Consider the following 9,195-nt stretch of genomic DNA (forward strand, 5'->3'; position numbering starts at 1 on the left):
TTTATGTTCAGGAATTCTGTGTAACTAATGTAACTATACAGCGAGAAAGAATACTGAATAGATATTGTAGGTAGAGAAGCCTGATTTTCTTGTGAGAGACAAAGTTTGGATCTGGATAATTTAGCGCTTAGACGAGAACAGTTTACTAAGAAACCTATAGAAAGAAGGATTCGTAGCTACTCAGATCTTGCGAAGAAAAAAAACCTTTTAGTATATATACATATTGTCAGTGGAGTGAGAGAAAATTGGGCGTATGACAGCACAGCTTTTGGTGGTAGTCAGTCATCAATAAGAGCTATCTTAATATCGTTAGGAGTAAGAAACAAGCCAGGATTACGTTGGAAGACTGTATGGAATTTTATAGGGCTTACTGGAACATGAAACATTAGGGAAAAGTCTCCAGGATTAAAGCAGGCAAGCGTAATGGTTAGTAGCTCTTATACTCGTCGATCACATAGAGAAATCTGGTACTCAAAGACTTCCAAGCCCGTGACTCGGGCTTATACAATTGCATAATTACTTACTGGGCAACAGAGAGGGGAAGGAAAATCCCAGCACAGGTCGCCATTATCCACAATTTAACAGGTAAATAAAAAATACGCAGTCTCCTTTAAGTTTCATGAAAAGCGAATATTTTTAATTTTGTCAGTTTTATTTTATTTATTTTTTCATTTAGGATGTGGGATATGTAATTATTTAATAATGTTATTAAATTTACCAATACAAGTGCCTTGTGTTTTCTTCTACTTAAAAATTACCTAATACTACTCAACATTTTTTACAAAAGGTTTTTAAACTTCAGAAACGTTTACTATTTTATTATTAGATTTACTCTAAACAACAACATAAGAACTACTATTGACATTGAACTATGAAATATGCTTATTTTTAAAAATATTTTGAAAATTTAAATTGAAAATTAGAATGTATTCAATAGGATCAATTGGCATAACGAAGCAGGTCAATTATATACAACTTCATCATTAATAATATGTTATAACTAGGGATGAACGGGTACCCGGTGATATTCGGCTCCGGTTGAAGTTAAAAACAGCCGAATCCGGGAAATTGAAAATGGCATCTAAGCCCTAATCTTTGTAGCAACTTACGCGGTACTCAAAGTTACAGTCAATAACTGGTTTAGTTAAAAAAACGTGTTCCGAGCAACAAAGACTGACCGCCCGCTGAAAGTTGGGGATTCAGAGAACAGTAGAGGTTAATAACAGGTATGGCTTGAGAAATGGATTTGTGGGGAAGGTGGGGTTTCTGAGAACAATAGAGGTTGGGGTTTGAGAAGTTGGGGTTAGGCATTAATCGGAATAATGATTCTAAAACATATCAACATTACTGTTTCTGCGCTTACTTTCACTGGCCTCACTTTCGGAAGTCAAATAAAGTTCGATTTCCCACAATGGCCAGGATAGCAAGGCGTTATCTCTTCGCACCTCCGACCAGTGTACACAGCGAAGGAGCTTTCAGCGCCGCTGCCAACATTATCACACACGAAAGGTCAAGGCTTTTACCCGAAATACTACTGTTCCTCAAGTACAATTCAAACAAATTCCAAAAATACAGGCATTCTGCAAACTGGTGCGCACATTTTTCTAAGTTAATTTTGAAAGTTGAAAATAAAACTGGACTGTTCAATTTGTGATTATTCGGATAAATGTAATAAACGTCACTTTTGTTTCTAATTTTTGTGTATGTCTTTTTTTTTGTGGGGGTGGGAGGGCGAGAGCAGAACCCGGCCCAGGCCGAAGATTAGTGGCCGGGTACCCGGACCCAGTATTCGGCCAAATTTTCCTACCCCTGCATCCCTAGTTATAACACAAAAAATATTACGGAGAGAAAGTGACATTAGAGGCATGAAAATTGTTTCATTAGTTTCAAATCATAAATTTGAAATAGATAAATGATGAAAATTCCAGTTTTTCCTCCTCTTTAGTTGGGAAAAAGATTGATATAACCCAGATCACTTTAATTGTTTATTTTTTAGCTTATGTCCGACCAGTAGAAGGAAACACTTGTCCTAATGGCCATACGTTGAGGGAGAATAAGTGCTGTAAGTTTTAAAATGTTTACTTTAAGCTTCATCATATCAGACCATTGTTTTTGACTTGTAAGTAAGAACATATAAAAAACTTAATCTCTATCGTTGGAAAATTATAAGTGCATGCATCACGTAAACACAAATATTGAAGTTTATAAAACTCTGTATTTGAGTACCTATTACTGAAATAAACTAAATTAATGCAAACCCTATTGTACTTAATGATCAGACATCTCAAAAAACACACGATAAATTTGGTTTGTTCTGAATTTCGCGCAAAGCTACTTGAAGTCTATCTGCGCTAGTCGTCTCTAATTTAGCAGTGATAGACAAAAGGGAAGGCAGCTAGTCAACACGCCCATCGTCAATTCTTGGGCTACTCTTTTACCAATGAATAGTGGGATTTACTGTCAAATAATAATGAAAGGGCAAGTGTGTTTGGTGACAAGGATTCGAATTCGCGACCAGCAAATAACGAGTCGAGCGCCCTAATCACCAGGTAATGTTAGGCTCACACGATGTAAGGCTTATCAAAAATACTTTCTGTAATACTATGAGTGAATATTTTACAGTGTTTTCCAGGATTTATGCCTCTCTCATATAATTGTTGATGCTAGTTCTAGAATCCTGGATTTCTACGAATTTTAATAGATATTCAGAGCTCTTTCGGGATTTCGATTATGAAGTAGTAAAAATAAAAGTAACATAAACTATCTATATGAACAGTATTAAAACACATATAAGATCGTAAGCTTTACAGTCTTGGCCAAAATGTTTGCATACTTTCTATATTGATGTTACTGTTGCGTATCTGCTTGTTTGATAATTTATGGAATAAATTCTTTCCGAGGAACTTCAGCGATACAAGTTCCTTCTTGATTAAACAAGTTTATTCTTTCTCGATACAAACTTTCAGTACACAGTAATTCCACAGCCACTACGTTTCTCATCACTTTAAACTTAATAACTTTTATAATACATGCTATAAGTCACAGTGATTCACAATCTCGATAACTTTGCTCTCTACGAGTGCAAAACACACACTTAACGGCTCACTAACACAAAACTTACTGTAGCTACTGTTCACTTTTCCATCCATTCATTCACACAGGATTTAACTGCCAGGCTTATATACTAACAAAGAGGCGTCTCTCGATCTCACTCGAGCTTCCCTGAAAATTAGAGGAACTCAGTCACGCATGCTCCCAGTCTCACGTGACTTCCGCTGTCGTAACATTACCTTCTACATGCATGGAGTAGTTATTTAGTAAATGCTCGAGTAGTAATAGAGAAGGTACAGGTAGTGGCCAAAAAAATGGAAATACCAATGTAAAGTCACTTAATAGGGTGTTGGGCAACCACATGTGATCAGTACTGCCTGTATGCACCATGGAATAGATTCTACTACAATCTGGAATTCTAAAGGAAGAATGCAACACCACTCTTTCATGAGAAAGTCAATCATCTCACGCCTAGTTGATGGAAGTGGAAAATGTTGTCTCAGACATCGTTCCAGAATATCCCACACATGCTTGATTGGGTTCAGATCTGATGTTTTAGAAGGCCATGACATATGAATAACATCAGTGTCATGCTCTTCAAACCACTGGGCGACTACTCGTGCTCTGTGGATAGGGGCATTGACATCTTGAAAGACACTCCTTTCTCTCCAGTACAGAAATGGGGTTCTAGATGATCACTCAGTATTTTTAAGTTTTGATTGGCAGCGACCTTCTAAGGGTATGAGTGCACCCAGACCATGCCAGGAAAATGTGCCCCATACCATTACGGAACTACCAGAACCCTTCACTGTTGGAACCAAGCACTCAAGGCTGTAGAGTTCTTTAGGTTGGTGCCACACGTGCACTCGTCCATTTGTGGAGAACATGGCAAAGGATAATTCATCTGACCATATCACATTTCTCCACTGCTCAGCAGTCCATATCATGTGCTCTTTGCACCACTGGATGCGCAACTATACATTGCCAGGTGTGATGAGTGGTTTGTGCACTGCAACCCGATTATGGTATCCCATTCTGTGGACCTCTCGGCGGACCATTTTTAATGCAACTGGCTGCTTTCAACCCAGCTTTTTCGTTATTTGATCTGTGGTTGCTCACCTGTTTTGCCTTGTAGTTTGAATTAATGCAAGGACATCACGATCCTAGAGTATGCACTTCCACTCCCTGTTGGCCTTTGCTGATGATGTCTTTCCCTTGGAGTTCCATGCTGACATGACTTTAGACACCGTTGCTCGTGAAACATCAGTAGGTGGAGCTGTCTTGGCCACTAAAGCTCCCACCAAACGCGCCTCAACAATCACCCCTCCTCTTGCATCCATGCTAGCTGTTATTATAGACAATCAGGTCTGTCCAGCATTTTTATATATGACCTTATGCATGCTGGGGTGTTACTTGCTTAACTAATGGACGAGCTGTGTGGTAGCTTCTGCATTGCATATACTTGTTGTCTCTCATTTTCTTAGGTTTTCCCATTTTTTTATCACTGCCTATAGTATGTGATTGGACAAACATGTATGAGTTGTTATTCTGGTCTGTATAAGTTGTTTTGAGCATCTGTTCTTCAAACCACACATACACACCTGTTTTGTATAAAAGTTGTGCTTTTGGTATAGTCTTTTTCGAAACAGATCAATGCTTTGTTCAGACAATTTTTCTGTAGTTGGTGTAACGTCATGCCTCGTTATGTACCAAAAGTTATAGTCAAATTGTTTGACTGTCCAGAAATTATATGAAGCAAACAGACATTGCCAGAACTGTAAGGTACCCCCAGTGTCCTATATCCAGAATCCTGAAAGGTCATTGAACTAAAGGAAACGTTGTTTTAGGAAAGTGTACTGGTAAACACCGAAAAACTACTGCCAGAGATGATGTACAGGTTAACACGTCAAGGTTGAAAGAAGACTTGCAACACCTTAAGACAGGAATTAACTTTGAATTTTGTGCTAAGCTACACAAGGGCTATCTGCGCTAACTGTCTCTAATTTAATAGTGAAAGACTAGCACCATCTCTTGGGCTACTCTTTTACCAACGAATAATGGGATTGACTGAAAGAGTGAACATGTTTGATGGGACAGCAATTCAAACTCACAACCCTCAGATTGCGAGTCGAGCACCCTAACCACCTGGCTATGCCATGTCTGCGACAGGAATGGAATGAACACATTCATTCCAAAGAATCCAGAAGAACAATGAGTAGTAGGGTGACCAAACAAGATTATTTTGCTTGAAGGGCTACCTGCAAATCGATAAGAACCAGCATTAACCACCGTCACCATGTTACTTGGGAAAGACAGCATGGCAATTCATACTTAGGGCACTGGTGATATGTCATCTTTTCAGAAAAGTCCTGTTTCCGCCTTGTTAAAGCTGGCAATAGGATTCGTGTTCGTCGTTTGCCTGGAGAACAGATGAGGGAAAATGGTCTTTCCCCCAGAGAACACTTAGAAGGTGGTGCAGTACATGTGTGGGCAGCTATTCATCATAGTGTAAAAACTACATTTCATATACTCCAGGGAAACGTCAACGACACCTTCTACAAGCATCACATAGTGACAATAATTCTGCTATATGTTAGGGCAAGGTTTGGCAATAACTTAACACGTGTATGGTTTGATATTAACCAACTGTGTGGAAACGAGTACAGTATTAACAGTTGTATAGTTTGATATTAACCAAATGTGTGGAGACGAGTACAGTATTAACAGTTGTATGCTTTGATATTAATTAACTGTGTGGAAACGAATACATATTAACAGTTGTATGGTTTGATATTAACCAACTGTGTGTAGACGAGTACCGTAGCCCCTCAGTGGCACAGTGGACTTATACCATTAGAAACCTGGTTTCGATATCCGTAGTGGGCAGAGCACAAATAGCCCTTTTATGTAAATTTATGCTTAATAACAAACAACAACAACGAGTACAGTATTAACAGTTGTATGGTTTGATATTAATCAACTGTGTGAAGACGTGTACAGTATTAACACGTGTGTGGTTTGATATTAACTGTGAATAAACTGTGAATATCATTGATATACTAGTGCCGTTTTGACTCTTTCGCCATCCGGTGGCTCAGCAGTAAAGTTGAAGGTTTGTAACTAAAATTCGGTGTTCGATCCTTGCGGTAATGAAAGCAAAGATGACCTATTGTTCAGCTTTGTGCTTAACAACGAACAAACTAAACACATATTCCCTCCATATTAAAGACAACAAAGGCACTCAACAATGTTAAGCTAAAAACTTAAGGGTGTGGCCGCCTCCTTCAATTATTGTCAGACGTGCATACACGATCTCTTCCATTAGTGCACAGGCACCTGTGCTATGCAGGATATTGAACGTCATTCTCGCTTGACGTCATCTCCACATATTTTGATACAAGTCTCTTCGTTCAGTCGACCCCTCATTCGACCCCAACATGCAAAGTGGAAACGTCTAATGAACTTAGACTGTTTGTCTATTCAGGAAGAAGCAGAATGTACGTGTTTCGCTTTGTTGAAACCCCACGTGTTATCACTCAGTCATTCTATGCTTGATTAGTTTTTTGTCCAAACAAATATCGACTTCTCTCACTTCTAATCTTAGATGGTTTCCCTCTTCGTTTTCTTCACTAAAATTTCAAAGTTTATCTCATCAGCAAAACCAGGACAACAGCTTATAGTGAAAGATCGTTTTTCAGCATTTTTTCGTTTCTTCCTACAGTTGGTATAATGCATAGAGGACAAGACCATGTGTAATTTACAACATCGGCTATTATTTTACTTATCATATCATGGCGTGAAATACAGTGAACAATTCGCTTACTACCTTCTGTGATCAACGTGGGTTTCACTTGTATGCGAGACTGAGGTAAATTTACAACGCAAGCCAAAGTTAACGTGGTTGTAAAATAATAAGTAATAAAAACCCTAAACTTTAACGACATTTTAACCATTACTAATCACTTGTTTTTACTAATAACAAATAAACTGCTTTATATGCAAAATGAAAACTTTTGTTTAGCTTGGTGTTTCTAAGCAACATGTCTTTCTTTTACATTTATACTTTTCAATGTTTCAACAATACTTATATATACAATATAATACAACAATATATTGATATAGCAATAGTTAAAGCGGAAGAAGGCTTAAAGAATCTGCACAAGATTTAACAGCAACATGTTTTCCAATTTCCTGAACAGCATCATGTACAGAGTTAAGGTTTGTAGAAGCTATCATTACAAAAACAAGTTAAAAATCAGTAGCACTGTATATGTGATTAATTATACAAAAATGGAAAATCTAATAATCTTATATTCAAAGATCAATGATATTAAAATTGTCTTGCATTACAAAAAACAAGTTAAAAATCAGTAGCACTGTATATGTGATTAATTATATAAAAATGGAAAATCTAATATCTATTCAAAGATCAATGATATTAAAATTGTCTTGCACATACATAATTTTATCTTTAGCGTTTCCTCTTTACAAAATATATAAAACTGTTAGATATACCACTGGTTACTAAAGTAGTTCCTGACTTCAAGTACTGATCTATGAAACTTGAGTTGTCAATGTTATTATACTCACATTCCAATAAGAAGATATTTAATGATATATTTTAAAATGAATAAGACAACACCACCACAGAAGTTTAGTTAACAGCACCTATAACCATATATTCAATAATTTATTCATTTTATTTAAAAAACTGCTTGAAAACAAGTCCAACAGAAGAGCTGGATGTCTGAATTTGGATTAATTACCACAAATCCATTACAAAAAGGTTTTATAGCACTATCATTGTTTCTTCAGTACAACCTATTCATTTTCCATTAAATTATAATGATTTGTTTTATTAATTTCAGAGATGAACAATATATTACATCGCTTTCAAATTCACCAAGTTTACATTGTATTCCAATTCCTCAGAAAATCACTAACATTGTTTGAAGGGTTTGGGTTTGTTTTGAATTTCACGTAAGGCTACACGAAGTCTATCTGCGCTAGCCGTCCCTAACTTAGCAGCGATGGCCTAGAGGGAAGGCAGCTAGTCATCACCACCCACCACGAATAGTTGGTATGAGCGTCACTTTATAACGCCCCCACGACTGAAGGAGCGAGCATGTTTGGTGGGACGGGAATTCGAACCCGCAGATTGCGAGTCGAACGCCCTAAGTTATTTGATTGGAGATCGAAGCCGGTAAAACAGATTTAAACCATAACACTGATAATTTAATTTACCAGCCGAACTTTCATTGATGGTATTACTATTGTTGTAAATGAGCTTTTACCTGTATGAGGTAAAATGTCATTATATATGTTTTGATGTAAAGTCCTTTACGTCATCTTTTATTAAATGAACGCAAGCACATTTGACGTTATTTAAAATTCTAACAATATAAGAAAGCAGAGATAATAATATAAGAATGACAATGTAAGCTGCTGCTGTGTATATCATAAAATGATTGAAAACAAATTACGTATGTTACTTGTTATTGTACTATTAGTTTTGTTGAAGCTGGAATGGCGAAAATTTGGCTGAAATTAAGTTTATTATTATTATCTGGAGAATACGGGTCGCTTGTTTCCTAATATAATATTAAAAATAATTAGAGTTGAAACCTATAACAAGATTACATAAAAAATGAAATCCAAAACAATTTTTAAACATAGAAATACATTTTGACGTACATTAGGATTATCTCGCGTAGACCAACACTTTAATGAACATTATTTGCACTATTGAATAAAAAAATTTAAATACAAGTTTATCAACTTATTTTTTTAGTCATAAATTAGGTTTACAAATAATAAATTATTCCCCCTACAAACATATTAGCTCATAGAAATAAATGGTTTAGTCAGAAACTTTTGTGTTCTGTTGTTCCTTGTGGAACCAGTAGCATAGCTGTGATGTGTCTTAGAAGGAGAATGATGATGATTGTTGTGACCAGGAGACACTTAAGTGAAGAAAAAACCATGAACAAAACCTGAAAGTAAAATTACCACCCGAAGAACCAGTTGGTTGTTGCATGAGGTGCTGTTATGACTGTTTGTGGGTTCAATATACTCAGGATTTGTTAGATTACTATAAGGATGGTGGACAGAAGGCAATGCAAGTTATTAATCAGATGGATAATG

Source organism: Limulus polyphemus, unplaced genomic scaffold (assembly GCF_000517525.1).
Source record: "Limulus polyphemus unplaced genomic scaffold, Limulus_polyphemus-2.1.2 Scaffold8598, whole genome shotgun sequence".
NCBI lineage: Eukaryota > Metazoa > Arthropoda > Merostomata > Xiphosura > Limulidae > Limulus > Limulus polyphemus.